Raw genomic sequence first — 23,830 nt, forward strand, 5'->3', positions numbered from 1 at the left:
GTCTGAGGATCTCATCTCGGTACCTAATGGCAGTCAGGCTACCTCTGGCGAGCACATGGAGGGCTGTACGGCCCCCCAAAGAAATGCCACCCCACACCATGACTGACCCACCGCCAAACCGGTCATGCTCGAGGATGTTGCGGGCAGCAGAACATTCTCCACGGCGTCTACAGACTCTGTCACGTGCTCAGTGTGAACCTGCTTTCATCTGTGAAGAGCACAGGGCGCCAGTGGCGAATTTGCCAATCTTGGTGTTCTCTGGCAAATGCCAAATGTCCTGCACGGTGTTGGGCTGTAAGCACAACCCCCACCAGTGGACGTCGGGCCCTCATACCACCCTCATGGAGTCTGTTTCTGACCGTTTGAGCAGACACATGCACATTTGTGGCCTGCTGGAGGTCATTTTGCAGGGCTCTGGCAGTGCTCCTCCTGCTCCTCCTTGCACAAAGGCGGAGGTAGCGATCCTGCTGCTGGGTTGTTGCCCTCCTACGGCCTCCTCCACGTCTCCTGATGTACTGGCCTGTCTCCTGGTAGCGCCTCCATGCTCTGGACACTACGCTGACAGACACAGCAAACCTTCTTGCCACAGCTCGCATTGATGTGCCATCCTGGATAAGCTGCAATACCTGAGCCACTTGTGTGGGTTGTAGACTCCGTCTCATGCTACCACTAGAGTGAAAGCACCGCCAGCATTCAAAAGTGACCAAAACATCAGCCAGGAAGCATAGGAACTGAGAAGTGGTCTGTGGTCACCACCTGCAGAACCACTCCTTTATTGGGGGTGTCTTGCTAATTGCCTATAATTTGCACCTGTTGTCTATTCCGTTTGCACAACAGCATGTGAATTTTTTGCTTCCTGAGTGGACAGTTTGATTTCACAGAAGTGTGATTGACTTGGAGTTAAATTGTGTTGTTTAAGTGTTCCCTTTATTTCTTTGAGCACTGTACATTTGTTCAAAATTAGACTAAATCAACCCCCAATCATTTGGCATTATGCAAGGTGCACTTCCTGTTTATGTAAAGGAGCTCCCTTTTTCATCGCTCAGTCATTCTTCCTCTGGCCGGGTGAAATCCAGAGGGCCCTCAAAAGTCATAGCGGCCACTACAACGCACAGCTAGCTTACACAATGCGCCTGAACAAAACAGATTTACAGATCCTCACTACCAAAAACGTACCCATTGTACCTTCAGATTAACAGATTTTGTTCATTATCATATGACAGTTGTAGACTGCACGGGGATCAGGGTCATCTCCACAGTAGGGCTAGCCTCAGCGAGTTGCTAGAACAGGATCATTTACCACTGTGACACCGAACTTAAGGGACCACGCACACCGCGCCGAATGTTGATCTGCCTTTTGTTCGGTACGTTTTGGGGACCACCCACTGGACCTCTGATGACATTTATGTCCGGCTCTATTTTTTTTTTTTAAACCTTTATTTAACTAGGCAAGTCAGTTATGAACAAATTATTATTTTCAATGACGGCCTGGGTTAACTGCCTTGTTCAGGGGAACGACAGATTTGTACAATGTCAGCTCGGGGATTCGACCTTGCAACCTTTCAGTTACTAGTCCAACACTCTAACCACTAGGCTACGCTGCCGCCCCACTCTGTTCAGAGGTACTCTTGGCCGGCAAACGCTACCGGTGTTCCGCAGCCTAGCTCGGACTCCGGCTAGGGCTGGTTTGTTAACACAGACGACAACCCATGCTGGGCTACAATATAAAACATTTAAATACTTTTTTATAATATGCCAAGACTATTACAGCAAAAGGGTGCAAAAAAAACAACATTCAAGCAAAAGGCCAATTAATCGCAAGCACACAGTATGTAATAAAAAATTATCATTTAGTGGGCGCTTATATTTATCCTACTAAATACACGTGTGAATTGGAAATGTGTTTTTTGCATATCCAAAGTCTTCCCAAGACACCCTCAGGGTGACCATGGACAGCCAGGGTGACCCTGGAGCAATTACGGTTAAGTGCCTTGCTCAAGGGCACAGACAGATCTTTCACCTTGATGGCTGGTAGATTCGAACTAGCCAACTTTCGGTTACTGGCCCAATGAGCCAACCGTTAGGCTACCTGCCGCCTATATGTTCCAGGGTAGTGAGGCCGGGTAGCTCGTTGGCCAGCTAGCTCAGAAGCAGCATAAAACGTCTACAATTTACCAAACAAAACCAGTCTCGCAACTCTCCAACAGGCAAATGTATTGAAATAAACATCTACTCAAGCAATCACCTTGATTTGCATTTTGCCTTGCCTGAAGTTCACTGGTGAGAGTGCAAATGAAATTCCTCCATTCTCTTCACCAGTTCAAGGAAGTGCGAGTCAAGATAGGTAACTATACAAACACAACAGCATCGCTAGCACACACTGAGTCATTATCACTGTATAAAGTCCTTTCACTGTTTTTGAGCACACAGTGAGTCATTATCACTGTATAAAGTCCTTTCACTGTTTTTGAGCACAAGTCATTAGCCGTCTCAGTGGGACAACCCAGCCTCCATATAGACCACAATCTGGTAACCTGCATGTTAAATACACATGTAAGAACACCATCAAACACATTTCCCATCAAGTGTTCTCCCACAGCCTTGTAATATAACCACCCCAGGAATGTGTCAGTGAATCCTAACCTTAGTGTGTGAGATATATATAAAAACAAACCGTTTTATCAAAGTTGAACATGATCCCTCTTTACATCCCCACTCTCTCAACATAATTACACCCCCCCCCCCGACCATATACTACCCCAATAGTCTAATCGTCCTGCTACCTCACCAAGCCGCCACACAATTCTCATATGGAAAATAAATAAAGGCCATAAATAATTTCCTTGTCTCTGTGAGAAGACTCAACTGAAAAATAACAAGAATGAGCTTTCTGTTGAAGAATTGAGATTGGGGTCAAGGAGTGGTCAACAAACTTACTCTGTCAGACAAAGTAAAAACAAAATAAAGAAAACTCACTCAGGTCCTGTCAAACTAGTTTTGGTACATGCTTATTTCTGCATTCAAAACCACTACTGCTGCTGCCCAAGACAATTTTGTCTGAACCAGAAGCACACTTGGCACCCAGACAACATTTAAACATGATTTCAACAGTTTATCTGAACAGTTACAAAAGTAGGTGCTTCACAGGGCTGGTGGAAACATGACTTCACAGAAAAAAAATTGTTTGGAAATCTTAAAAACAATCCCAGTGAACCCCGGTGCATTCACATTGAATCATTTGATAAAGTGGACTCCATAAATACAAGGTTCAGTGGGTTGGAGCGTTGGGGATTTCCTGGCTAGGGTTCAAAGTTCTTAACTTGTTTGTTCTCATGGCAACAAGTGGAGAAATCCATTCCATGTTTGTGGAACAGGATTGCAAGCAGCAGGGTGGCCGACAATAAAAGGACCAGAATCTCCTCTGTTTATGTCCCCTTATAATACCTATTCTTATAGGGACACATACATCCTAATTGGTAAACAAATGTTCTACTGTTGATATTAGACACAATCAAATGTTGGCATATTGTTTATTCTTTGTCACTTAGAAAAATCTAGAGTGGAGGAAAATAAAAGTAATTTAGTATAAAAAAGTACAAAGGGTGTTAGAGAAGTTATTTTCTTCCTCCTTTTACTTTATGCCTTTCTTTTCAGGCTGTTTTTCCTCTTTCTTTACATCCACTCTGGATAACGAGATGGTGAATGATGAGCCGGAGGGAAAATACAAATAGCCCTCTTTCAAATAGGGGATAGAGTGTGAAACATCCGAGGGCCTCGTCAGCTCTCCCTCCCTCTTTTGGATCCCTCTCTCTGCACTGCACTCCCTCCAGCTCTGACCTCTTTATGCTCTTCTCTATCCCTGGCTCCATCTCTTCCTCTCCTTCATTGATTGCAACCCATTTCCTATCTAAACCTTTCTTCCCGCATCTTTACAATATGTTAGAGAGCTTCTCCAGACAGTCCTAACAGGGTAGGCTCACTCCCACCCGTCCCCCATCACCCTCCCTCAGCATGGACACGACCACAGTTCATCCTGGGAGTCAGTCCTCCATCTCGAATACTGCTCTGTTGGGTTGCGACCCTTTCCCTCGGACCCCTGAACCGCACGCACCACCATTGATCTCTGTCAGAGAAACGTAGGAGTTGTCCACACGGCTGTGGTGGTGAGCCGCGGACCCCCGACATATCTTGATCAGGTGACCCACCAGGCTGGCCAACAGTAGAGAGGTCAACAGGCCAGTGACGATGAGCCAGCGCTGCCTGAGGAGAGAGAACAGGGGAGATGGGGAAATGGAAAACGGCAGGTGCTAAGCATTGGAAGTGGTGTATTTGCAGCGTGTAGAGCGCTTGGAAAATGTACATATCCAATCCAAATCCAACCCACTTTTATTACCATTATCAGAAGAGGATTCATTGATATGTTCCCCAAAAAGGAACATTTGTAGGACGATGAGTGAAAATGGGAGGAGGAATTCAAGAGTGATAAGGGAGAGAAAAATGATCAATGAATAAACCAACTTCAACCTCCCACTCCAATTGTGGAGAAAAACCCTCCACAGGGCACTTGGCAGAAACCACAGCAACTCAAAACAATCCCTCACTGGTGTATGAAAGGTAAGGGGTTAATAAATGCATATGGCCCCTGCACTGTTTCTCCATTCAAATATTAGAACATCAAACATAGCAGTGGACACGATGTTCGTCACACCATCAAGGCATAACATTACATATGATTAAATGACTATGAATTTCTGTCAGAGACAAGCTGTGAAAAATAGCAAGGTTGTGTTTTGCACAATGTTCATCTGCATTAATTTACAATAGGAGAGCGACGGAGGGAGCGTGGCTGTGCATGCGAGGAGGGCGGTTAGATTGATTTGTAGGTGGTTAACAGCAGGGAGGGGTTTCAGCTGATATGACCTTTGGCACTTACTCAGAGAGATAAGGCTTGGATTTGTGTATCTCCTCCTCTCTCCATGTTGCAAACATCTGATTTGCAAGACAATGGCCAGCTGTGGAAACAGTGTGAACAGCAATTACAGAAACCACTCTCCATGTCTAAAGTCTCATCCTCACACACACACACCACTATGATGCTCACATTATCATACCAACTATAGATGGTCACTTCAGCTTCCTTGTTTGAATGCACTAGCTGTGACTCTCTCAGCTTAAATGGAGGACAGAGAAAATGACTAAAATGCAAATAGGATGTTTAAACAATTTTTTTTTTTAAAGCCATCAAAGTACAAATGCGACAATTTGGTATATTCCTCAACACAGCCTCAAGCAAATACAAACCACTTTGGCCTGGCCTACACACACAATTTCAAAGTGAAATCATGCTTCTTGAAATTGTTACAAATTAAAAATGAAAAGCTGAAATGTCTTGAGTCAATAAGTATTTGACCCCTGTGTTATGGCAAGCTTAAATAAGTTCAGTAGTAAACATTTGCTTAACAAGTCACATAAGTTGCATGGACTCAATCTGTGCAATAAGTGTTTAACAGGATTGTTAAATGACTACCTCAACACATACAGATAATTGGTCCCTCAGTTGAGCAGTGAATTTCAAAAAACAGATTCACCCACAAAGACCAGAGAGGTTTTCCAATGCCTCGCAAAGGGCACCTATTGGTAGGTACACATCGAATATCCCGTTGAGCATGGTGACGTTATTAATTACACTTTGGATTGCGTATCAATACACCCAAGTCTACAAATATACAGGTGAGGAAGGAAACTAAGTTACCGGAGAGGAAAGAAACCACTAAGGAATTTCACCATGAGGTCAATGGTGACTTTAAAACAGTTAGAGTTGAATGGCTGTGATCAACCACATTGTATTTTTTTTTTAACACACACCTTGATTTAACTAGGCAAGTCAGTTAAGAACAAATTCTTATTTTCAATGACAAAACTACATTTGTTGTGGACCTGGGATTCCTAGAAGTGCCTTCTGATGAAGATAGTGGGTTAACTGCCTTGTTCAGGGGTAGAACGACAGATTTTTACCTTGTCGGCTCGGGGATTCGATCTTGCAACCTTTTGGTTACTAGTCCAACGCTCTAAGGACTGGGGGACTTTTTCAGGATAAAAAAAAAAAACAGAATGGAGCTTAGCACAGGCAAAACCCTGCTTTCCACCAGACAATTTTCTTTCTCAAATATACACTATTGGTCAAAAGTTTTAGAACACCTACTCATTCAAGGGTTTTGCTTTATCTTTATACATTGTAGAATAGTGAAGACATCAAAAGTATGAAGTAACACATACAGAATCATGTAGTAACCAAAAATAAGTGTTAAAACCTGTTGGGGATAGGGGGCAGTATTTGCACGGCCGGGTAAAAAACACGTACCCGATTTAATCTGGTTACTACTCCTGCCCAGTAACTAGAATATGCATATAATTAGTAGATTTGGATAGAAAACACTCTAAAGTTTCTAAAACTGTTTGAATGGTGTCCGAGTATAACAGAACTCATATGGCAGGCCAAAACCTGAGAAGATTCCATGCAGGAAGTGGAAATCTGATTTGTGGAATCACCTTCAACACTTTGCCTATGAAACACACCGTGAGTTAGGATTAATTTAGTACTTCCTAAGGCTTCCACTAGATGTCAACAGTCTTTACAAAGTGGTTTGAGTGTTCCCCTATAAAAACTGACCGAACGAGAGGCCTGGAAAGTTGGTCATAGGCAGATGGCCATGTCTACTATGACGCGCATGCGTGTGGGGACCCTTTCTTTCCGAAACGTTTTATAAGACAATGCAATCGTCCGCCTTGAATATTATTGAAGTTCTGATTGAAAAAGGCCCTAAAGACTTATGCTATACAACGTTTGACATGTTTGAACGAACGTAAATATTTTTTTTTTGCTCTTTCATGGCGACAAGTCCCGCGGGCTTCGGTACATTTTGAGTAGCCTACAGAATGCGCTAACAAGGAGCTATTGGGACAAATTATTAACTTTTTCGAACAAAACTACATTTGTGGTGGACCTGGGATTCATGGAAGTGCCTTCTGATGAAGATAAAAGGTAAGGGAATATTTACAATAGTATATTTGATTTTAGATGACTCCAAGATGGCGCTAACATGTATCGCCTAGCCTATTTTTCTTAGTATAGCACCTCGTTTATTGCAAAGTGTGATTTCCCAGTAAAGTTATTTTGAAATCTGGCAATGCGGTTGCATTCACGAGATGTTAATCTATAATTCTTTGAATGACAATATTATAAATTTACCAATGTTTTCGAATAGTAATTTTGTAAATTGTAGCGCTGATTCACCTGCAGCATTTGAGGGAAAATATTTTCAGAATTTCACCGCCACTGTAAAATGCTGTTTTTGGATATAAATATGAACTTGATAGAACAATGCATGTATTGTCTAACATAATGTCCTAGGAGTGTCATCTGATGAAGATTGTCAAAGGTTAGTGCATCATTTTAGCTGGTTTTCTGCTTTTGGTGACGCCCGTCTTTGCATTGACAAAACATTACACACAGCTATTTTCAATGTACTGTCCTAACATAAGCTAACTTTATGCTTTCGCCGTAAAGCCCTTTTTGAAATCGACAACGTGGTTAGATTAAGGAGATGTTTATCTTTCAAAGGGTGTAAGATAGTTGATTGTTTGAGAAATGTTTATTATTTGATTTATTCTGGTTTTGAATTTCGCGCGTTTGTATCTTGTCAAGCAATCCTGTTAGCGGGATCCGAACGGGAAGGGGTATCCCCAACAGGTTTGAAATCAAAATATATTTTATATTTGAGATTCTTCAAAATAGCCACCCTTTGCCTTGACAGCTTTGCACGCTCTTGGCATTCTCTCAACCAGCTTCATGAGGTAGTGACCTGGAATGCATTTCAATTAACAGGTGTGCCTTGTTAATTTCATTTGTTGAATTGCTTTCCTTCTTAATGCATTTGAGCCAATCAGTTGTGTTGTGACAAGGGGGTATACAGTAGATGGTATTTTACCAAATAGGGCCAAGTCCATATTATGGCAAGAACAGCTCAAATAAGTGAAGAGAAACGACAGTCCCATCATTACTTTAAGACATGAAGGTCAGTCAATACGGAACATTTCAAGTGCAGTCGCAAAAACCATCAAGCGCCATGATGACTGGCTCTCATGAGGACCGCCACAGGAATGGAAGACCCAGAGTTACCTCTGCTGCAGAGGATACATTCATTAGAGCTACCAGCCTCAGATTGCAGTCCAAATAAATGCGTCAGAGTTCAACTAACAGACATCAACATCAAGTGTTCAAAGGAGACTTTGTGAATCAGGCGTTCATGGTCAAATTGCTGCAAAGAAACCACTACTAAAGCACACCAATAAGAAGAGAGACTTACTTGGGCCAAGAAACACGAGCAATGGACATTAGACTGGTGAAAATCTGTCCTTTGGTCTGGAGTCCAAATTGGAGATTTTAGGTTCCAACAGCCCTGTCTTTGTGAAACACGGTGTGGGTGAATGGATGATCTCCGCATGTGTATTTTACCACCGTAAAGCATGGGAGGAGGAGTTATGGTGTGGGGGTGCTTTGCTGGTGACACTGTCAGTGATTTATTTAGAATTCAAGGCACACTTAACCAGCATGGCTACCACAGCGATATGCCAGCCCATCTGGTTTGGGCTTAATGGGACTATCATTGGTTTTTCAACAGGACAATGACACAACACACCTCCAGGCGGTGTAAGGTTTATTTGACCAAGGAGAGTGATGAGTGCTGCATCAGATGACCTGGCCTCCACAATCCCCCAACCAAGTTGAGATAGTTGGGATGAGTTGGACCGCAGAGTGAAGCAAACAAGTACTCAGCATACGTGGGAACTCCTTCAAGACTATTGGAAAAACATTCCAGGTGAAGCTGGTTGAGAGAATGCCAAGAGTGTGCAAAGCTGTCAAGGCAAAGGGTGGCTATTTGAAGCATCTCAAATATATTTTGATTTGTGTGGCACTTGGTTACTACATGATTCCGTATGTGTTTTTTCGTAGTTAATGTCTTCACTATAAAAATAAAGAAAACCCCTTGAATGAGTAGGCGTTCTGAAACTTTTGACCAGTAGAGTGAGATATTTTTTCAATTTAACTAGGCAAGTCAGTTAAGAACAAATTCTTATTTACAATGACGCCTACCAGTGGGCCAATTACGCGCCACCCTATGGGACTCCCAATCACGACCGAATGTGATACACCCTTGATTCGAACCAGGGACTGTAGTGACACCTCTTGCACTGAGACGCAGTGTCTTAGACCGCAGCGCCACTCGGAAGATGAATTCTCCTTTCAACAGGACAATAACCTAAAACAAAATGGCAATTCTACACAGGAGTTGCTTATGAAGAAGACCGTGAATGTTTCTGAGGGTCTGACTTACAGTTTTCACTTAAATCTATGGCAAGACCTGAAAATTGTCATCTAGCAATGAACAACCAATTTGACAGAGTTTGAAGAATTTTGAAATTAAAATGGCAAATGTTGTACAATCCAGGTGTGGAAAGTTGACTAAGATGCTTCTACAAAGTATTGACTCACAGGTGTGAATACTTATGTAAATGAAATATTTCTGTATTTAAGAAACTTTTGCAAAAATGTCTAAAAACAAGTTCACTTTGCCATTATGGGGGATTGTGTGTAGATGGGTGACCCAAAAAACATATTCAATCCTGTTTGAAGTCAGGCTATAACAACAAAATATGGAATAAGTTAGGGGTATGAATACTTTCTGAAGACACTGTACATTTACATACTAGTGTAAACAAGGAACATTGCAAACAAGCTATTAAGAAATTAAACCTTACATATACATATGTAGAGGACTGAGGATTTTTTAGGGTTACTCTAGTTTGTGACATACATCCCAACATGACCAGACTAAGCTCCCCACCTCTCTTTTACAGGGGTCTAAATGTTTTAAACTCCTGCACGTGTGCTGTGAGTGGCAGCCAGGCAGTCAGTAGATGGTGAGGGCCAGTCAGCTCATCATCCTGATAAGGAGCACAGTGCTGGGCTACATTGAGACTGAAAGGGGCGATCAACCTTGGAGGACATGGGATGAAGGACTGCAGGAGGGGGTGAGTTATAACACACAAGAAAGAGAGGGAATGAGTCAGTGTAGTGTTGCATTGATATGTTCCAACCCCCACACATAAAAACGCCACCAACATAGAACTAGAGTAAATAGCAGAGATAGTGTGATCCACTATCTCTGTGTGATGCAATGAGATAAACAATGTGGTGTGCTGAGGAGTGAGATTCCAGTCTGCACGGGCCTGTCAGAGTTTAGGAGAGCTCATGAACACATCCCTGCTATGCCCTACATATGACACAACCAGCAGAGTAAGGGAGGGGGAGACGAACAGCGAGTGATTCCAAACCTTCCATAACCAAGCCATCACCTACAGAGAAATAAACATGGAGTCCCCTAAGCAAGCTGGTCCAACACAATCAGACCCAACCACATGAGAACAAAAATAATTTCCAATGTGTCAAGTAATTAAAAAAAAGTATTAAATTTTTTTTTTTTTTAAGGAGAAAAAAGTGCAAACTAGAATGCTATTTGGCTCTAAACAGAGTACTACACAGTGGCAGAATACCTGACCACTGTGACTGACCCAAACTGAAGGAAAGCTTTGACTATGTGAGCATAGCCTTGCTACTGAGAAAGACCGCTGTAGACAGACCTGGCTCTCAAGAGAAGAGGCTATGGGCACACTTTCCACAAAATGAGGTGGAAACTGAGCTGCACTTCCTAACCTCCTGCCAAATGTATGACCATTGACACATTTCCCTCAGATTACACAGACAAACCAAAAATGTGAAAACAAATCCAATTTTGATAAACTCTCAAATCTATTGGGTGAAATACCAGTGTGCCATCACAGCAGCAAGATGTGTGACCTGTTGCCACAAGAAAAGGGCAACCAGTGAAGAACACCATTGTAAATACAACCCTTATTTATTTTCCCTTTTGAACTTCACCAAATTTGCACATCGTTACAACTGTATGTTGCCATATGACATTTGAAATGTCTATTCCTTTGGAACTTTTGAGAGTGTAATGTTTAGTGTTTATTTTTGATGAGCTATTTCACTTTCTTTGGCAATGTTAACATATGTTCCCCATGCCAATAAAGCCCTTTGAATTGAGAAAGCAAGGCCAACAAGTAAGGAACAAGGAGGGAGGTAAAATGACACAGGAACAAAAGAGGGGAAGAGATGAAATTAGGTAATACATGGAAGGGAAATGAGTCTGGGTGTGCTGGGACAGTTGAGATCATCTCAGAGATAAACCTTCCTGATTTGTACTACAATGAGAACACAGAACACTAGACACACAGCACAACTACATTGGTCGATCAAGACTAGACAAAGGTGGCCTAGAGTAAAAGTCAATTTATGTTTGATCCGAAAATGTGGTCGGAGACTCCGTATGGAGGGTGTGACGCAATTACGGCGCCTCCGGAGGCACGCAGAGGCCACGCACCTGACAAATGTAACAATGTGGAGGGCTCTGTATAGCTCCACATTATGATTGGTTGACGGTTGATGGGAGTGGTACATCCTGTCTAAGCACAAACTCACCGCGAAGTGGAAGTAGTATGAATGCCCTGACTTCTGCAGAGGCCGTATCACCGTAAATACTGCATGGCCAACGCAGACTTCAGATTGATCACGAAGCGCCCAGATGCGCTTCTCTCCAGAATGCGCTCTTCCGCCAATTTGTGCACATTCATTGTTTCATACAGGGGCGAAAATCTGATATCAACTTTGGAGGGGACAATTACATTACATTTTCTCAAGAGCAATTCCTGAGGGGGACACCAAAAGTAGTGCTGTAACACATAGCCTACGTTTCATATGGTAAATGTATATTGAGGAACCAAAGAAATAAGGTGTTTGCCGTACTCCTAACTACCGGTACCCAAAACTACACAACTAATCACAACAGCAATACCATTGCCTTTAACAAATCTTAGTTCAGTCACCAGTTTAAGTTGAGAGTGGGGGTATCCATGGCATTTTCCAATTATGTTCCTATTTTACAAGTCAAAAAAATGGAGAACCTTTCATAATGTTGCCAAACAAAGACTCAACAAACGTACCTGAGACTCCCTGTCTCTGCCAGTCTGTCCCTGCATATCTGTCCCCAACTCTGCTGTCTGTGTGCCATCTGTTGCCTGCTCTGCCTAATGACATCATTGTGAAACATTTCCATTAGAATTTCATTTCTTTCTTATGAACATTTTATCAACTAGTCTTTGAGATATTAGGCTACTAGGGTTCTTACTTTGCGTTTTGGTGTACTGAAAAATACTCTGCCCGTCTTTTTTCTGCCATTTTTCTACCTGTTGGCTACACACACACAGTATGTAGATTATTTACAGTAGGAGATGGGCTTCTATCATCTTATCTTCTATCATTCTATATGGGCTTCGATCTAAAAGGGAGCTAGCAAATGTGAAATGGATTGCAGTGACAAGAGTTGACAGCTGTATGAGTTCACCATTTACACAACATATGCTGCAACCTTTTGTAATTTTAATCGTTTGTTTCATATTGGCTGGCTTCCAACAATAGCTGAATTTGCAAAGCTAGCGAGCACCAATTCAGTGGTGTTTGCTATAATCTTTGCTACCCGGGTTAAATAAAGGTGAAATAAAATATATAAATAAAAGTTCCCTTACGACAATTTAGCTTTTGCAACGAGACCATTAAATATATTTAAAACAATGGTAGAAGAGAGTGTAGTTCTGTTCAGTTTATCGCTAACCTTATCACAGGGACTTTGAAGCACTAACTTACATGCATGCTGATCTTGGAATAAATTGACGATAGCAAAGATTCCATCTTTGACGACGCCACAAATGGAATAGGTTCTAGCTAGCTTAATAGTTAATATTTGCGCGCTAGCTCTGCATATTCAGCTAGTGTGTGTGCGCGATTGACTGGATTAACCTCACGTCAGTTATGTGCATTGAGTGCCTTTCAGACAATAGATACGACCTCTACGTTACCTTGCAAGTTAAGGAACTGGCAGTGGATCAAACCATTGTGAGGCAAAGGGTGGGGGGGGGGGGGGGGGTCGCAATCTTTTGAAACTTAAAAACGAGCTATTAACCTCTTAGGGCTAGGGGGCAGTATTTACACCGCCGGATAAAAAACGTACCCGATTTAATCTGGTTACTACTCCTACCCAGTAACTAGAATATGCATATACTTATTAGATATGGATAGAAAACACCCTAAAGTTTCTAAAACTGTTTGAATGGTGTCTGTGAGTATAACAGAACTCATATGGCAGGCAAAAACCTGAGAGATTCCTTTACAGGAAGTGGCCTGTCTGACCATTTATTGGCTTTCTTTGACATCTCTTTCCAAAACAAAGGATCTCTGCGGTAACGTGACACTTCCCACGGCTCCCATAGGCTCTCAGAGCCCGGGAAAAAGCTGAATGTCGTCATTCCAGCCCCAGGCTGAAACACATTATCGCCTTTCTCAAGTGGCCGATCAGGGGACAGTGGGCTTAGGCGCGTGCACTGGTCGCCCCCGTCTTTCTTTTTTTCCCTCTATTTACCGAAACGCAGATTCCCGGGCGGAATATTATCGCTTTTTTACGAGATAAATTGCATAAAAATTGATTTTAAACAGCGGTTGACATGCTTCGAAGTACGGTAATGGAATATTTACAATTTTTTTGTCACGAAATGCGCCATGCTCGTAACCCTGATTTACCATTTCGGATAGTGTCTAGAACGCACGAACAAAACGCCGCTGTTTGGATATAACGATGGATTATTTGGGACCAAACCAACATTTGTTATTGAAGTAGAAGTCCTGGGAGTGCATTCTGACGAAGAACACCAAAGGTAATAACATTTTTGTTATAGTAAATCTGATTTTGGTGAAGGCTAAACTTGCTGGGTGTCTAAATAGCTAGCCCGTGATGGCTGGGCTATGTACTTAGAATATTGCAAAATGTGCTTTCACCAAAAAAGCTATTTTAAAAATCGGACATATCGAGTGTATAGAGGAGTTCTGTATCTATAATTCTTAAAATAATTGTTATGCTTTTTGTGAACGTTTATCGTGAGTAATTTAGTAAATTGTTAGCAAATTCCCCGGAAGTTTGCGGGGGGTATGCTAGTTCTGAACGTCACATGCTAATGTAAAAAGCTGTTTTTTGATATAAATATGAACTTGATTGAACAAAACATGCATGTATTGTATAACATAATGTCCTGGGTGTGTCATCTGATGAAGATCATCAAAAGGTTAGTGCTGCATTTAGCTGTCTTCTGGGTTTTTGTGACATTATATGCTAGCTTGAAAAATGGGTGTCTGATTATTTCTGGCTTGGTACTCTGCTGACATAATCTAATGTTTTGCTTTCGTTGTAAAGCCTTTTTGAAATCGGACAGTGTGGTTAGATTAACGAGAGTCTTGTCTTTAAATAGCTGTAAAATAGTCATATGTTTGAGAAATTGAAGTAATAGCATTTCTAAGGTATTTGAAAATCGCGCCACAGGATTCAACTGGCTGTTACGTAGGTGGGACGATTTGGTGCCACCTAGCCCAGAGAGGTTAAGTGTCTATAATCAGCACAATTGCTTTCATTGCGTATTATTAATATTATTTAAATTACATAGTTATGTTTCAGTGATATATTGGGGGGGACAAATCATATTTTTCCCAGGATGGGGGGGGGGGGGGGTCGTGTCCCCCCCGTCCCCCCCGGGATTTCCGCCCCTGGTTTCATAACTTCATTGTGTGAATTGTTTTGTTTGATTGTTAGTGTATATCAATTTCCCATTACACAGATCACCATTAGAACATTTGCCATTAATTCCTAATCTACAATGTTTGTTCAGCTACGGTAATTTCTGTTAATGCATTCAATATATTATTCCTTTTAGCGTTCTCATTGTCGGAGCGGACACATTGTTTGCAGAGCTCACAACCTATGCAACACTTGTGAGGAACAAGTTTTGGTTAATTTAAACCCATTTATGAGTTTTGTCAATTAAATGTAGTCACTGTCTTTTGTTTGGAGCGCTCCTGTCAATGTTGAGTAAGGACGCGCACCTGATTACGCTTAGTAGACCTATAGTCTACCTGGCCCGCGGACAACTTTAAGCATATAAAATGTGCCCATTTGGGGATCTGATAGTATTTCTGATTGGCTTAACCACTACTAATGAGCTGTGGAGCTTCTCAAAGTAATGTTTTCACCTCAAACAGCAAGCAAACAAAGTCTTCTTACATCCATTGAGATGTAGTTCCTCAATGTATTTGAAATCTTTCCAGCTTTCTCCCTTCTGAATACCACTCAGTGTGAATGGAAAAATGTAATGCTCTGATCCAGTGGAAACGTCATTGAACAGGCCTACCCAATTACTTCTCATCAGTGGGTCCTGGTCTCATTCTGGGTGCTGATACTGTTAATATTTAGGTGCAGAAGCTCCACAATACTTTTGAGCTGATATTCTATAAGAGGAACAGGAGCTCAAGCAGCTGGAAATTTGAGGTGTTGGTACTCAGCTCCAGTTAGCACCATCCCAAGTCAAGCACTGCTTCTTATCACTTGCGCAAATAGCCTCGAGCTGTGTCTGTCCCGAGCTCACTGGAGCAGGAATCTGAGGGCCCAGAATATTTTATACAATGTTGCAAGTTTGCTAGAGCAAGCTTCAGACCAGACCCACATTAATACAATGTTTCAAGTTCACTGCAGACAGGCCATGCATAGCCAATATGATTTATAGGATATTTTCTACCAGCAGGCTGCAATGTTTTTATTTGTTGGCTTTATGTAGGCTATTTTTACATAGTTGACCAATGGCAATAGAAGTTAAAGGTTTGTATCATTTTAATTTAGATATAATTTTGATTAACCACATGACAATGGTTGAGATATGAACACGTTATTATAAATGTGCATATGAACCATCTGGCCCAGACGGAGAACGGGCCATCCAGGAGAGGCCGAGGTGCACGGCCTTCAGAGGTTTTTTCCTCTGGTTTTCTAGATCTCTGGCTCCCTCAAGAGTCATTTGTGTCTTATTTAATAAAAAAGTGAGCTTAAAGTGTCAGACAAGCTCAATACATACAGTTGATTGGATCAAAATACATAGGATGTGTCTATATGGAAAAATATGTTTAAAAATTTCTAACCAATCGATTGGTCGAAAGAACAGACGACTTCGGTCAAACAATATTTTTGTTGTTCTGGTTGTTGGGGACAGCCATAGACTACATACAGCCAACTGAAACATATCCTGAAAGTCAGTACCATGTAATGATGGGGAACCAATAAAACAGACAACTCATATTTGGGAGAAAACCTATGCTAGCAGGCTTTGAATGAAGTGGTCCACATACTGTACAAGACATTTTACAGGATGACAACTATGAAACTATTAGTACTCATTAGAGACTGAGGTGCAGACATCATGAAGAGGCTTGTAACCTCTTTATGCAGTATGTTGTGATCCGTTTAGTTACTGCAACTACTAGAGCTCTGAGCAGGCGGGGGAGTTACAGGTGGTTCCATACCTCTGTATGCTCTGGTTCTTCTCTCCCTGGAACAGGGCGTTGCAGCTTCCTGTGACCGGGTCACATGGGCACATGTCCTGGCACTGGCACTCCTTCCCACAGTTCAGCCCGTACAAACCCAGGGGACAATGAGGGGAATACAGGAAGGGATGTAAGAGACACCAAGGAAACAGAATGAGATGTCACTGGAAAATACAATAAAGCTTTAAAGTTAAGAAACTTGCTTCCTGAAAACCACTGCTCTAGCGCGCAACATCAGGAGTTAGTACCAATGTTTTGGTTTCCTAGACCTTCTTAGGGATTTGAAGATACTGTTCACAATATGTAATTGTCACATACAAGCTAGTCCATAATACATGGAAACTACAGCATTGCTGTACATGAAGAGTGAAAAGGCTCTGACAGACAATACGACTTCAACAATAGCTTCATTTAATCTCCAAAGCAAAAAGTATTCAGTCCAGGATTTGGGCATCAGATGACCAAGGAAGTGATGTAACGAAGGCTTAGGATATTAGGGCTAATGCGTTCCAGTTGTTCATTCAGAGATTTGGAGCGAGACTATTGGCAGAACTTGTACAGAGAGGGAATGTTCTAGCCAGACCACTGGGAAAGCTTTGGTTGATCACTGTCATCCTTGTGAGACTGGGAATAAGGCATAACATTGGAAGTGCTCCAAGGTGCTATTATTGAAACAGGTGAGGGAATGTCGGGGAATGGGAAAGAGAAATTAGAGATTGAGAGGGGATTACGAATTTGCTTTGGAGGATCGTAAAAGGTTAGGTGTACACCAATCAAGCAGGGTTACACACTTATCCTGCCACACTACTAGCAGTACACACACCCATGTATAAACACACCTTGTTCACAGGAGTCGTCATGGAAACCAATGGGGCAGCTGCAGCCACTGTGAACATGGTCACACGAGCGCCCGTTAGCACAGGTGCATGTCTGGTTGCAGCCGTCACCATAGAAACCCAAATCACACACTTAGAGATAAAATAAGTTAAGACACTAGTAAGCTGTTATCAGTGGACGGTCAGATACTGTAGATTTTGGAGGGAGTATTACAGGATATGAGGACATGACCTCACTGTATACAGTGTTTAGTTAGGATACAGGTTTGGTCAGGAAAGTAAGGAGTGTATTATAGGACCATGGGGTTGGGAGAGGGTGCAGTGAGTGAAAGAAAATATGAGGGCTAGGAGGTGTTAAAGTACTGCCCTGGAATGTGGAAGTTATAACTACCAACCCTAATTGCCAAAGCTCGACAGAGCACATTCTTCACAAATCATAGGGTCCTGGGGACAAGCAACATGTTTCACACCAGGAGAAATTACAGACTTGTTGTGTAAACAAACCAAGCCAGAGAGAGAGAGAGAAAGGCTGATTACCTTGGCTGCAGTTCTCCCCTCTCCATCCAGCATCACACACACACAGCCATCTGCACCAGAAGAGAGATGAGATGCGAACGAACAGATAAAGAAAGAGGCAAGAAGAGGTGTTTCATTGTGACCTCAGAGCTTGTTCAGAACTCAAGAGAGAACAACTGTACCCACTCCTCACTCACCCTGTGTACAGACACCGTGGGCGCCGCAGGCGGGCGGTTGGCACACCAAGGTGTCACAGCCAATCTCACTCCAGCCCTCCTGGCATTGGCAGTGCCAATCGATGCACGTCCGTGCCTGCTACAGTGCTCAGGCTGGCACTGGGGCTGGTGGACACACACGACGGTGGAGACCCGCCGAGGGCAGCGCCACATGGGGTCTGAGACACTGAAGGAGGGAATAGATAGACGAGATGGGGAGCGTGGAGACAAAGAAAGCAGGTGAGAGAATGAATATCATGAATAGAATTTGCAGTGTGTCAAACAGCAACAACATTTGACTAAAATAAAAGCCACAAAAAGCAGCTACATAAACCTTGTAATGTTATTGCAATGAACATGTGACATAAGCTTTCTGTTTGGCTTACCAGCGGTCCGAGGGGTAGCTGGCCAATGAGCCGTTTGCCACGTAAGTGGAGGAACCACCCCCATCCAGGTTGATGGCATTGACCCCCTGACCTTTCAGAAAATCTGCCACCTCCCAAAGATTCATGCTAGAGAGAGGAGAGAACAGTTGGTACAACACCACTAGTAGTACAGTACCATAAGGCCATATAGGAGAAAGGTGCATGCATTTAATGCAAAACAAATCCATAAGGATTTCTGAAGCAACGTCGATTGTGTGAAAAATAAGGTCAATTCATTGGAGAAGGTCAGTGGTTGGTCTGATATGCACCGAGAGACTGTGCTGACTAGATACGATTTATTGACTTTATATGGCCTGATATTGAGTGGAGAGGCCATGGACATGAACAGACATGTCACCGTGTGGTCTTTTCAAAGCCATTTCTTTAACAAACTCATGAATCTCTAGGTCAATGAGGTCATTTGTTCATTGCACCGGTGCAGAGAAAGCCAGATCAATAGAATTGATCAGAGCCTTATTACTTAGCCCCATCTCCTTTCATATGCCTAAATGGCCCAATTCTGCCTCCTATCAAACCGGCATTGTCCAACCTGCATTGTTTCACTTTGACCACCCATTTTCTCTCCCTCCCACTGTACTCCCTTTGTCTCCCACAATAGTCTTTCCACTTCTTCTCCCTCAACCAGTTACACCGGTATTATTTTCCACCCTTTATATATTTTTTCTTCCCCCCCCCCCCCCCCCCCCCTCTAGCTCCTCATCTCTTTTCCATTTTTACCCTCTGCAGTCCGTCTGTGGAACAGGATCAGTTTCCCCTCATCGTGACCAACCGCTGTCCTGACCAACACCACGTCCACAAAATGGCGGAATGTCCCTGCGGAATCAAATGCATGAAAACGTAATTGAAGCATACTGGTTGAATTTGATAGAATACATCAGTTGTTTTTACTTAGCCAGAACGGGAAAACAGTGTTTCACCATACGCATTTGTGAATGGTGCCTTATGTAATTTCTCTTCATATTTCTAAATGTATTTTTTATTGAGTATTATGACAACTCTGTTTTAAATGGCAATGTTATATGAGTGATGTGAAGCCAAAAACAGATTTCTACATCAAGTCTAGGACAAAGTTACCGCTAAGTGCTGACATAAGGCCAGTCCTGCTTTTTACTTCCCAATCTAATGGTTGAGTAAGCCGATGCTAGATCTGCACTTAATGGGAGACTTTACCTAAAGTAATATTAAGAGATGTCAATACTAACTATACATCTCTATCTCAAGAAAGGAATAACCAACTGTGGAACAATGTGCTCATGAGAGCACATACTTCGATACTCATGTTAAAAAGGATACATTCAGCAATCTAGTGAGATAAAACATGTCTGAGGCAGCCAAAAGCTTATGTGCATCCTAAATATCTGTACACATCAGTATTTTCACCTGGCTAGCTTTGTTGGCTTCCACAAGAAATGTTTGTACTTCAGTTTGTGACAGTTAAATATCTTAGTGTTGACAGCTCTCAGGCTCTGGTCTTTGAAAAATCTATAGGGGGGGGGGAATGAGATGTGGGGGCACATTGGACACATTGAATGCTTTGGTGAGTCTGCCCATACAATATTACATCAGGCACGCCACAACAACCAAGCAGCCGTCTGTTCCAGGTGGCTGGTTTTATTGGTTTAGGGACCAGTGCTTTTTTCACTGCTCTTATTTTTCCCATCAAACATGCATGAACGTAAACACCCTTATCTGGGAAACAGGAACATTCCAAGGTAGAGCCATTACTCTACACGGAATGACTGACAGGTCAACACAACACTTCTCCAGGGAACAGGGAGTACCGTTCTAATCTAATTGGTTATGTTCCAAAGTAGACGTCATATTACGCGATAGGGTTATTGTGGCGTGTGCGTTTGTTGTTTTCATTGGGTGGCTTCATTTGGGCATCGAGGTTTGGCTAGTACAAGTTCATTAAAGTTTCATACGGAGAAACAAAGAAGCATTGCTGTTATGGAGATAAGACTTGCGTTAATTTAGAATGAGTAAATCTTAGAATGTAATAATGGCCTTTGTGTTTGAGCAAATAAACATAAGAACTTCATATTTTATGATAACAGGATCAGTGTTCCACAACCTCAACTACAAGCCTTGACAGCATTTGTCTAGAAAAAGTCATGAAGTGCAAATTTATGTTAGAAATTATACACATTACAACCACAAATGGAGCTCAAATTGAGTACAGAGAGAGAGATTGAGAAGGAAATTTTACGAGACCGGCAGCTCTTACCAAAAAAACAGTGTACCGTCCCTCCTGATGCCAAACTGGGCATTCTGCACCCCTCCGCTGTCCCTCACTTGCACCCTGTCACTGACTACATTCCCCAAACACTCCCCAGTCCTAGTACCAAAGAACCTTCCATTCTGGGCATAGAGACAGCTGCCGGCTCTAGCCGTTTCCTCCACCGCCTCCCGCTGGTTCATCCCACACCCCCCGGCCCTCCAGGCTCCAGCACAGACACCGTCCTCAGTGGGTCGTGGACCACTATAATGTGACCTGTGGCAGGGAGGAAATAATTTCTTATATATATACACACACACACAAAATAATTAAACAGAATTTCACTTGACAAAAGCCTAATATTGTAAGGGTATGGTGTTTAAAACTGTTGAATAGCTATGGAAACCAAAAAAATACCACATTTTTCCATTAAGAATTAAAATGGGGCAATTTTAGGGGTATTTTCAAAATTAATATTCCCTCCACTGACCTGTGACCCATCGGGTTGTGCCAGGGACGTCAGAGACGAAGACTTTGGATTCAGCCACGGGTACCCCAGTGTGGTTGCTGGCGGGCCAGGTCTGGTGGGCGACGTTGCCATGGACAACGGGCTGGCAGTCTCAGACATGACGGTGGGAGTGTGAGGGTCCAAGGCTATGGCCGTAGGGGTACGGAGATAGGTCATCGTCCAATGAGGGACTGGAGAACAAATACCCAGTTGTTTCACTTTATTTACTCATGATACACTTATCCTGAGCCCTGAATTCATATTGCATTAAACTTTAAGCAAAATAGACAAACTGCATTCAAAGAAATCAAGATCTGCAGCAAAACTGTTTAGAACTTTTTTCTTTAAAGTAAAAGCACCTGTCACACATTTGAGTTATGTCCAAAAACACTTTAATCTCACAAACAATTGACATATTATCAGTGGGTCAATGTGTCCATAGATTAGCAGTCATGTGATGAAAAAATAAGAAAAAGCCTTGGGGCACTTCAGACCAAGTTCTTTGCTATCCGGGATCCTTGGTAAGTCTCAACTCTTATGTCACCCCATTGAATTTGAAATGGTTAAGGGTTAATAAAGACACACTATGCAGAAATCGCACCTGATTTCAGTTTAAGTAATAAAACAAGCAAGTATAGTGTAGAGAATCGTTGTACCATTTAAACCACTGAAATATATTTTCCATAACCAAATATATTGTATTTTTTGCCGTTTGAAGCTTGGTGTACAAAACTGAAAGTAAAAGACGTAGAAATTAAAAAAAACTTTAAAACGGAAAGGATATAAATACGGCACATAGACCACATCTCCTGCTTCGTAGACTTGCTTTTCAATGAGAATGGGTCTTCTATGCCATTAGACAACATATGGCAGCATATGCTACTTGATGAGATGAGAGAAACGCTGGAGATGTTGTAGTAACAAAGTAAAGACAGGGTCTGTAAAACCAGACAAACTTGAGTTGAGAATTGATTACTAGGATTTGATTTACATTATTTGAGATACAAGCACAGCACTATCCAACACTGCTCTCTAGTGTTGATGAAATGCAACTGCCGGAACCTTCAAGATGAGTTGCGCTCAAATGCAGAGGAGAAACATCTCTGCCTCAATGAAATTACATGTGTACTTTAGATAGAATTTTGTAAAGAATAGGGGATGAGTTATTTCATGCATAAAAACGCTCATATTTCACATTAGCAATGATAAGTACAATGTACAGTTGAAGTTGGAAGTTTACAAACACCTTAACCAAATACATTTAAACTCAGTTTCACAACTCCTGACATTTAATCCAAGTAAAAATTCCCTGTCTTAGGTCAGTTAGGATCACCACTTTATTTTAAGAATGTGAAATGTCAGAATAACAGTAGGGAGAATGATTTATTTCAGCTTTTATTTCTTTCATCACATTCCCAGTGGGTCAGAAGTTTACATGCACTCAATTAGTATTTGGTAGCATTGCCTTTAAATTGTTTAACTTGGGTCAAACGTTTTAGGTAGCCTTCCACAACCTTCCCACAATAAGTTGAGTGAATTTTGGCCCATTCCTCTTGACAGAGCTGGTGTAACTGAGTCAGGTTTGTCGGCCTCCTTGCTCGTACACGCTTTTACAGTTCTGCCCACAAATTCTCTATAGGATTGAGGTCAGGGCTTTGTGATGGCCATTCCAATACCTTGACTTTGTCCTTAAGCCATTTTGCCACAACTTTGGAAGTATACTTGGGGTCATTGTTCATTTGGAAGGCCCATTTGGGACAAAGCTTTCACTTCCTGACTGATGTCTTGAGATGCTGCTTCAATATTCCACATACTTTTCCTACCTCATGATGCCATCTACTTTGTGAAGTGCACCAGTCCCTCCTGCAGCAAAGCACCCCCACACCATGATTCTGCCACCCCCGTGCTTCACGGTTGGGATGGTGTTCTTTGGCTTGCAAGCCTCCCCCCTTTTCCGCCAAACATAATGATGGTCATTATTATGGTCAAACGGTTCTATTTTTGTTTCATCAGACCAGAGGACATTTCTCCAAAAAGTACAATCTTTGTCCCCTGCCTCCTTGAGACAGCAGCACAAGCAACCTAGCTAGCGCTTGTTAACTTCTGAGTCTGATTGTGAAAGTTTTGCTACCGAGCTAGAAACGACGGCCCTTACCCAATATTGTTGCACTCCGACAGCGTAATACCAAGCCATATCAGGACCAATGCAAAGTGACAATTAACTGAAAATGTTGCCATATGATCGCATCGACATTGAAAGTGTGCTACAGCCTCACTCTACTTTTAAGCTCCCATAATCATCGCGAGGGAAGTCATATGACCCTTATATATGACGTTGTCCAAGACAAGCGCACATAATGTTCTGTTTACTTTGCCTGCTGCAAAGGTCTACTATAAATGACACTCTGAAATACACAGTTGTAGCTGCTACATATTGTTCGCTAAATTACCAATAATTATCTTCCTTGAGATAAATACTTTACCTAAAACGAGTGTTCTG

At 42.2% G+C, this 23,830-nt stretch overlaps 1 pseudogene across 1 annotated transcript; it reads right to left on the bottom strand.

Annotated features, from left to right (window-relative positions):
• Positions 1 to 3,516: 3,516 nt before the first annotated feature.
• Positions 3,517 to 23,822, bottom strand: LOC106581349 (N-acetylglucosamine-1-phosphodiester alpha-N-acetylglucosaminidase-like; annotated as a pseudogene). Its single transcript, XR_014380696.1, has 9 exons — positions 23,486 to 23,822; positions 21,313 to 21,521; positions 19,322 to 21,098; positions 18,545 to 18,670; positions 18,141 to 18,345; positions 17,965 to 18,014; positions 16,571 to 17,477; positions 4,934 to 5,012; positions 3,517 to 4,260 (listed from the first exon to the last, which is right to left on the bottom strand). The product of XR_014380696.1 is annotated as an N-acetylglucosamine-1-phosphodiester alpha-N-acetylglucosaminidase-like (transcript).
• Positions 23,823 to 23,830: the final 8 nt, after the last annotated feature.

This window comes from Salmo salar, chromosome 02, assembly GCF_965601325.2.
Source record: "Salmo salar chromosome 02, fSalSal1, whole genome shotgun sequence".
NCBI lineage: Eukaryota > Metazoa > Chordata > Actinopteri > Salmoniformes > Salmonidae > Salmo > Salmo salar.